At 43.1% G+C, this 10,000-nt stretch overlaps 1 protein-coding gene across 1 annotated transcript in view; it reads right to left on the bottom strand.

Annotated features, from left to right (window-relative positions):
- Positions 1–10,000, bottom strand: part of LOC128684198 (uncharacterized) — a 114,920-nt gene that overhangs the window by 69,131 nt on the left and 35,789 nt on the right. The window lies entirely within an intron of this gene.

Below are 10,000 nucleotides of genomic sequence, written 5' to 3'. Positions count from 1 at the left end.
GGGACCAGGAAGTCAAGTGTCAGATCCAGCATCTGAGGGACCAGGAAGTCAAGTGTCAGATGCAGCATCTGAGGGACCAGGACTGACGTTCTCTTACCTGAATCTCACTAAACCTGATATTCTGTTATCAAATATTTCTGGACAGTTGAAACATAATGATGAGGTAAAAAAAACTGCAAGACGAAGCAATGATTCAAATGCAAAAAAAAAAAAAAAATCTTTGAGTCACGACTCTACACTCACTGTATGAAAAAAAAATATAGTGATGAATGATGTGTGTTGGTGAGGCGGAGTGGTGGAGATAGTGTGTTGGTGAGGCGGAGTGGTGGAGATAGTGTGTTGGTGAGGCGGAGTGGTGGAGATAGTGTGTTGTTAGTGCGCTGAGAAACAATATTCAGAAATCACAGTTATCCTACTAACAAACGTCGTCTGGCCTCCAGACACACACAAGTTCCCAGGCCCTCTGACCCGCTGTCTGCCATCTTCCCTTGGGAGATACACACGTACAGGCACACACACACTGGCTGGCCTTGACCCTCTCACTCACACGCTATATCCTCCCCACATGTTACCTTCTACCAGGAAAGTACCTGGTAAACCTGTACCATGTACTAGCAGCTGGGGTTCGAACAGCGTCCTTATCACACCCAGCTGGGAGTTTCTATTATTTTACTTAACAGACGAAATATTTCTGTATAAAAATAACAATGGGACAGCAGGTCTTCTCCAGTGCTCCTTCTTTTTTCCTTCTTTTTTATTACTAACACATGAGCCGTCTCCCACCAAGGCAGGGTGGCCCGAAAAAAGAAAAACTTTCATCATCATTCACTCCATCACTGTCTTGCCAGAAGGGTGCTTTACACTACAGTTTTTAAACTGCAACATTAACACCCCTCCTTCAGAGTGCAGGCACTGTACTTCCCATCTCCAGGACTCAAGTCCGGCCTGCCGGTTTCCCTGAACCCCTTCATAAATGTTACTTTGCTCACACTCCAACAGCACGTCAAGTATTAAAAACCATTTGTCTCCATTCACTCCTATCAAACACGCTCACGCATGCCTGCTGGAAGTCCAAGCCCCTCGCACACAAAACCTCCTTTACCCCCTCCCTCCAACCTTTCCTAGACCGACCCCTACCCTGCCTTCCCTCCATTACAGATTTATGCACTCTCGAAGTCATCCTATTTCGTTCCATTCTCTCTACATGTCCAAACCACCTCAACAACCCTTCCTCAGCCCTCTGGATAATAGTTTTGGTAATCCCGCACCTCCTCCTAATTTCCAAACTACGAATTCCCTGCATGATATTCACACCACACATTGCCCTCAGACATGACATCTCCACTGCCTCCAGCCTTCTCCTTGTTGCAACATTCACCACCAATGTATAACTATACTCTGATACATTCCCCTCTTTGCTCCTATGGACAAAGTTCTTTGTGCGCACTTAGGAGTCTGTGGACAGACTCGTAAGTGGACCGCTCACCTTTTCTTCCCTCATTAATTCTATGATTTACCTCATCCTTCATAGACCCATCTGCTGACACGTCCACTCCTAAATATCTGAATATATTCGCCTCCTCCATACTCTCTCCCTCCAATCTGATATCCAGTCTTTCGTCACCTTTTTTTTTTTGTTATCCTCATCACCTTACTCTTTCCTATATTCATTTTCAATTTTCTTCTTTTACATACCCTACCAAACCCATCCACCAACCTCTACAACGTCTCTTCAGACTCTCCCAAAAGCACAGTGTCATCAGCAAAGAGCAACTGTGACTACTACCATTTTGTGTTAGATTCTTTATCTTATAATCCCACACCTCTTGCCAACATCCGAACATTCATTTCTCTTACAACCCCATCTATAAATATATTAAACAACCACGGTGACACCACATATCCTTGTCTAAGGCCTACTTTTACTGGAAAATAATCTCTCTCTCTCCTACATACTCTAACCTGAGCCTATCCTCGTAAAAACTCTTCACTGCTTTCAGTAGCCTATCTCCTCTTTCATACATTTGCAACATCTGCCACATTGCACCCCTATCCACCCTGTCATACTCCTTTTCTATAAATGCTACAAAAACCTCTTTACCCTTATGTTACCCTTACGTTACACTGTAAACACTTGATCTACACACTCCCTACCTTTCCTAAAGCCTCCTTGTTCATCTGCTCTCCTACTCTCTGACTTACTCTTAATTCTTTTAATAATGACTCGACCATACACTTTACCAGGTATACTCAACAGACTTATTCCCCTATAATTTTTACACTCTCTTTTGTCCCCTTTACCTTTATACAAAGGAACTATGCATGCTCTCTGCCAATCCCTAGGTACCTTACCCTCTTCCATACATTTATTAAATAAAAGCACCAACCACTCCAAAACTATATCCCCACCTGCTTTTAACATTTCTATCTTTATCCCATCAATCCCAGCTGCCTTACCCCCTTTCATTCTACTCAGTGCTCCACCATCTTCCTGATACCTCTAACTCTCCATTTAATAACTCTCCTCTCATATTTTTAACTATGAAATCCATTCGTTCCTGAGGCTTCCTCAACTTATTAATGTTACTCCAAAACTTTTTCTTAATTTCAACAAAATTTGTTGATAACTTCTCACCCACTCTCTCATTTGCTCTCTTTTTACATTGCTTCACCACTCTCTTAACCTCTCTTTTTCTCTCCATATACTCTTCCCTCCTTGCATCACTTCTACTTTGTAAAAACCTCTCATATGCTAACTTTTTCTCCCTTACTACTCTCTTTACATCATTCCAGCAATCACTCTTCTTCCCTCCCGCACCCACTTTCCTGTAACCACAAACTTCTGCTGAATACTCTAACACTACACTTTTAAACCTACCCCATACATCTTAGACCCCATTGCCTATACTCTCACTAGCCCATCTATGCTCCAATAGTTGTTTCTATTTTACCCTAACTGCCTCCTCGTTTAGTTTATGAACCTTCACCTCTCTCTTGCTTGCTGCTTCTATTTTCCTAGTATCTCATCTACTTTTTACTCTCACTGTAGCTACAACTAAAAAGTGATCTGATATACCTGTGGCCCCTCTATACACATGTACATCCTGAAGTCTACTCAACAGTCTTTTATCTACCAATACATAGTCCAACAAACTACTGTCATTACGCCCTACATCATATCTTGCATACTTATCCTCTTTTTTCTTAAAATGTGTATTACCTATAACCAAACTCCTTTCTATACAAAGTTCAATCAAAGGGCCCCCATTATCACTTACACCTGGCACCCCAAACTTTCTTACAACACCCTCTCTAAATATTTCTCCTAATTTAGCATTTAAGTCCCCTACCACAATTACTCTCTCATTTGGTTCAAAAATTCCTATACACTCGCTTAATATCTCTCAAAATCTCTCTCCTCGACACTCCTCTCTTCTCCAGTTGCATACGCACTTATTATGACCCACTTTTCGCATCTCACCCTTATTTTAATCCACATAATCCTTGAATTTAAACATTTATATTCCCTCTTCTTCCAGAACTGATCCTTCAACATTGTTGCTACCCCTTCCTTATGTTCTTAAATTCTATGACTTCATATATTAAAGGATGCTAAAACACGTACAGAAAAAAAAGTTGATCTGCGTTATGAAACAAGAACATTAGCAAAATTGATGTAAAGAATAAGTCCCAATTTAATGGCTGGAAAAATTCCTAAGAAATCTACAAGATGTAAATGAAGAGTTGACGATGTTTCAGTCAGTCCAGGACCATTATCAAGCCTGACTGCTGGATGACCATGGATGTTTCAGTCAGTCCAGGACCATTATCAAGCCTGACTGCTGGATGACCATGGATGTTTCAGTCAGTCCAGGACCATTATCAAGCCTGACTGCTGGATGACCATGGGGTTGATTATCATGTTTATGCTGGTCATACACAGACCCACATCCGGGTTTTGAATGTGGAAGATCTAAAACTCTGTATTAGTTCTCTTCTGCTGGATGTTCGGATTGGAATGACAAATTTAAAATTGAAATTCAATGAGGTTAAGATAGACTTTGATCATATCAGGGGAAGACAGATTAGAGATCTTGGTTCCTCTGTGAGACCAGTCAAGCATTTGCTATTTACCTGGATCCTTTATTGTCATTTATTGCCCATATCAAAATGACAGTTAAATATTGGAACCATCTTAATCGTAATTTCTGTGTAGTTAGAGGGTTTACCTGGAGTATCTTGATACATACAATATTTTGGACCTTAAGATTTGTTCATATTTTTAACCCGGGGGGAGGGCTAGCCATCCAGGATAACCCAATTGGAGAACTGCATCTTATTTCCACTGTGGTCCGTCAATATTGTCCCCCAGGATGCGACCCTCACAAGTCGACTAACATCCAGGTACCTGCTTACTGCTAGGTGAACAGTGACAGCAGGTGTAAGGAAACACGCCCAGTGTTACCACCAGTGTTACCACCAGTGTTACCACCAGTGTTACTACCAGTGCCGTACCCGGGGATTGAACTACAAACAATCATTGTTTGAGGAAATTGTTTGTTTCCTATGAAATTGATTTTTGCAATTGTTTGCATTTGGGTTTGCCTAATTACTTGCTTAAAAAACTGAACTGAATCGTGCAGTTAGGCTAGTATTCTCGCTCCCACCTGGAGTTCTCACTAGTCCCTACTTGTTTCATCTGCTCTGGCTCCCTATAAAGGTAGAAAGTTAATATAGTCATTATGTTTAAGGAACTCAAGCACTTTGTTGATGTGGTGGTACCTTTCATATCGGACTCGGGAGGGTTTCTACAAATTGATGCTGATTATTTCAGCCTGACTGAGCCTCGTGTTGTTGGGAAGAAATCATTTGCAGAAAGAACCACTTCTTATGTAACTCTGACTGTATAACAGGTCACTAGTGTCTGTTATGAGACATGAATCTGTTCATCCTGTTCAGTCTCAGTTGAAGGCACATTTCTAGAGCTCATGATCAGGTTAGGTTAGGTAATGTTTGTCAGGAAGCAGGACAAGTGTTTCCTAAGCGGGTTTTAGTCATATGATGACTCGCCGCTGGAGCCTTTGGTCATCTGATCGAGGCCTTCCGCTGGCTTATCGGTCTACTCCTTTAAAAATTAGGGTTATAATTTCTATATAACCGATGTTCAACACTATCACTCTTCAATGTAAACATTAGTATTCTTTTTAATCTTAATTGTATTTATGCTTTGGTGTGACAATACGTTTATGAAGTTCACGAAAGAATAGGTGCTCAAGAATTATAAATTCCCATATTATTATTATTATTATTATTATTATTATTATTATTATTATTATTATTATTATTATTATTATTATTATTATTATTATTATTATTATTATTATTATTACAATTCGACTGAAGAAGCACAATGTACAGGTGAAACGTTTCGGCAATAGAGACCCATACATGGAGGGTGCTCTGGGGGTCAACGCCCCCTCGGCCCGGTCTGTAACCAGGCCTCGTGGTGGATCAGGGCCGAGTTAACATAATATTTGGGAAAAAAAAAACTTTGTTGAAAGTCGGAGAATGTATCTCAATCTCTTCAGAGTCACATCAATCAAGGTCAGGTCTTTGCTGCTCGTGGCCATTCCACTGAAGGTCATGTAATACTTCTCGGTGACGGTCAACTCGCATTATTGACAAGTAACCTGAAGATACAATGCAGCCATGAAAATCGTTTCGTTACTGACGTAAAACTCTACTATGCTGACAACCTAGCACTTATTCCATTCCATTGGCAAGTATAATATATAGAACTTTATAGCATAAACGGAAAATGTAGAAGGCTAGGAGTGAAGGTAGCCTCGTCGAAAAAGTTCAGACTTGCATCGGGACTGTCTTGACGAATATTTAACTAATTATTAAGGTAGGCCTGGACTGGAGGCAAGCTAAGAGTCAAGATTACCTATCCAGAGAACGAAAGCCTTAAGAATTGAGTCAATAACACTAGCAACATGCCGAAATACGCACGACCTGCTGGACTTGGCGTGGGTAACAGTATCAGCAACTATGCATGTAGACACACCAAAACCTCCCGTTCATTTAACATGAACATTGCTCTCATGAGTGTTACGAATGGTCTCACCTCGACGCAAGTCACAAAGTTCCCTAGTACCTTCTCTGCACCAGCGCTCACCTTCAACCCCTGAGACAATGACCATCATGGCAAGAGCTTCCAAGGAAACAAGAATTAACAGTATGGATCATGAAGCTAATTAGTCCCACTAATCCAGCCGACAGATGAAAGTTTCGTACATTTTATGCCAAATGGTCATACTCAAACAATGTGGAAAGAGATACTTGTGTACAGTTCAGGACATTTATTAAAGTAAACATTTCGCCACTGTATGGTTTCTTCAGTTCTTCATTCCACATTGTGGATTACTCCGTGTCAACAGTGAAAGTTAATTTTCCAATATAACTACCATCAACTATCCCATCCGAAAATTAAAAGGGCTGTAACTTTTGTATTATTCATATGTGATAAATTATGATTGCAGCTTCAAAAAACAAAATAAATTACGCAACAAAAATCTGTTAGCCCTTACAACTGTACTACACTCCCACACAGCCCGAGTTAACATTGTGCAACTCTCCCACACAAGACTGACGAGGTCATCTATACAGCCTCCTGCACAACTCTGGAAGACCTGAAAACCACACTCGAAGAACATCAGTCTGCACGACAGTATATATTTAGTGCTTCAAAATGCGTTAGGTGACTGATGGTGAGTAAATAAATATCGAGCCACACTGGTGTTCGTGGCAACGCAGGAGCAGATGAGGCTGGTGAGAATGTCAAACACCAGCGTCAGACATACTTGTTCCACCCAGACTAGAACAGGTCAACAAATGCGCCATAATTAGACCACAAAAATGACGTTAAGGTGAACACCTCCATGAACTAAATATATGCGTAGATGAAGAACGATATCGAGAAGTGACCAGACACGAGGACTGATGCTTCAGGTAACGACAGATATACTGGAGAAAAGATGCAACGCATCAACCTGGCTTACCAAACGATGAGAAATGAACATCCAGATGAGTGAACGAGAAAGAACTTGCCAACACTGCCAAGGTCAGCCTGTGGGTGCTGCCTCGAGCACTGACTACTGCCGCATAACTACAACCCTGCCATACCAAACTTACTCTAAGGCAGCCAAAACTGTGCCACATCCACACAACACTGATAAACACCCACTCACTACGGCGATAAACACACACACACGAAGCGGCGGGGCCAGGAGCTGTAAATCTACACCTGCAACCACAAATAGGTGAGAACACACACACACACAAAGATAAATAAACAGACACACACACACACACACACACACACACACACACACACACACACACAAAACACACACACAACACGATGCACCATCCCCCCAATGAAAAGCAGGGGTGTCACTAGCACGTTAAGAGACCATACAATAAGTGTCAGGGGCCCGAGACTGTTCAACTGCCTCCCAGCACACATAAGGGGGATTACCAACAGACCCCTGGCAGTCTTCAAGCTGGCACTGGACAAGCACCTAAAGTCAGTTCCGGATCAGCCGGGCTGTGGCTCGTACGTTGGTTTGGGTGCAGCCAGCAGCAACAGCCTGGTTGATCAGGCTCTGATCCACCAGGAGGCCTGGTCACAGACTGGGCCGCGGGGGCGTTGACCCCCGGAACTCTCTCCAGGTAAACTCCAGGTAAACACACACCACACAGAAATAAACAAGCACACACACACACACACACACACACACACACACACACAAAAAAAAACACACACCACACAGAAATAAACAAGCACACACACACACACAAAACACACACCACATAAATAAACAAGCACACACACACACACAACACACACACACACACACACAACACACACACACCACACAGAAATAAACAAGCACACACACACACACACACACACACACACACCACAGAAATAAACAAGCACACATACACACACACACACACACCACAGAAATAAACAAGCACACACACACACACACACACACACACACACACACACACACACACACACACACACACACACACACACACACACACACACACACACACACACCTCATGCACCAACCTCATGCACCAACATGTTAAGGACACTACCAGAGTGAGAGGGGAGGATGAACCAGCAAGATTGGACCTTGTGTTCACCCTGGGCAGCTCAGACATTGAGGACATCAAGTATGAGAGTCCCCTAGGAGCTAGCGACCACGTGGTTCTGTGCTTTGAATACATAGTAGAGCTGCAAGTGGAGAGAATAACAGGAGTTGAATGGGAAAAGCCTGACTATAAATGAGAGGACTACATAGGGTTGAAGAACTTCCTGTGGGAGGTCCAGTGGGACAGAGAACTGGCAGGAAAGCCAGTAAATGAAATGATGGAATATGTAACAACAAAATGCAAGGAGGCAGTGGAAAGGTTTATTCCCAAGGGCAACAGTAACAACGGGAAGACCAGAACGAGCCCCTGGTTTACCCGACGGTGTAAGGAGGCAAAAACAAAATGCAATAGAGAATGGACAAAGTACAGAAGGCAGAGAACACACGAAAATAGGGAGATCAGTCGCAGAGCCAGGAATGAGTACGCACAGGTAAGGAGGGAGGCCCAACGACAGTATGAAAATGACATAGCATCGAGAATCAAGACTGACCCGAAACTGTTGTATAGCCACATCAGGAGGAAGACAACAGTCAAAGACCAGGTGATCAGATTAAGGACAGAAGGTGGAGAACTCACAAGAAATGATCAGGAGGTATGTGAGGAGCTGAACAGGAGATTTAAGGAAGTTTTTACAGTAGAGACAGGAAGGGCTGTGGGAAGACAGCACAGAAGGGAACATTAAGAGGGAATATACCAACAAGTGTTGGATGACATACGAACAACTGAGGAGGAGGTGAAGAAGCTCTTAAGTGACCTTGACACCTCAAAGGCGATGGGACCGGACAACATCTCCCCATGGGTCCTTAGAGAAGGAGCAGAGATGCTGTGCGTGCCTCTAACCACAATCTTCAACACATCCCTTGAAACTGGGCAACTACCTGAGAAATGGAAGACAGCTAATGTAGTCCCCATATTTAAGAAAGGAAACAGAAACGAGGCACTAAACTACAGACCTGTGTCTCTGACATGTATTGTGTGCAAAGTCATGGAGAAGATTATCAGGAGGAGAGTGGTCGAACACCTGGAAAGGAACAAGATTATAAATGGAAACCAGCATGGGTTCATGGAAGGCAAATCTTGTATCACAAACCTCCTGGAGTTTTATGACAAGGTAACAGAAGTAAGACACGAGAGAGAGGGGTGGGTAGATTGCGTTTTCCTAGACTGTAGGAAGGCCTTTGACACAGTTCCCCACAAGAGATTAGTGCAGAAGCTGGAGGATCAGGCGCATGTAAAAGGGAGGGCACTGCAATGGATAAGGGAATACCTGACAGGGAGGCAGCAACGAGTCATGGTACGTGAAGAGGTATCACAGTGGGCGCCTGTTACGAGCGGGGTCCCACAGGGGTCAGTTCTAGGACCAGTGCTATTTTTGATATATGTGAACGACATGATGGAAGGAATAGACTCTGAAGTGTCCCTGTTCGCAGATGACGTGAAGTTGATGAGAAGAATTAAATCGGACGAGGATGAGGCAGGACTGCAAAGAGACCTGGAGAGGCTGGACATGTGGTCCAGTAACTGGCTTCTCGAATTCAATCCAGCCAAATGCAAAGTCATGAAGATTGGGGAGGGGCAAAGAAGACCGCAGACAGAGTATAGGCTAGGTGGACAAAGACTACAGACCTCACTCAGGGAGAAAGACCTTGGGGTGACCATAACACCGAGCACATCACCGGAGGCACACATCAACCAAATAACCGCTGCAGCATACGGGCGCCTGGCAAACCTGAGAATAGCGTTCCGATACCTTAATAAGGAATCGTT

This window comes from Cherax quadricarinatus, chromosome 4 (assembly GCF_038502225.1).
Source record: "Cherax quadricarinatus isolate ZL_2023a chromosome 4, ASM3850222v1, whole genome shotgun sequence".
NCBI lineage: Eukaryota > Metazoa > Arthropoda > Malacostraca > Decapoda > Parastacidae > Cherax > Cherax quadricarinatus.
This window is presented reverse-complemented; position numbering and strand designations above follow the sequence as displayed.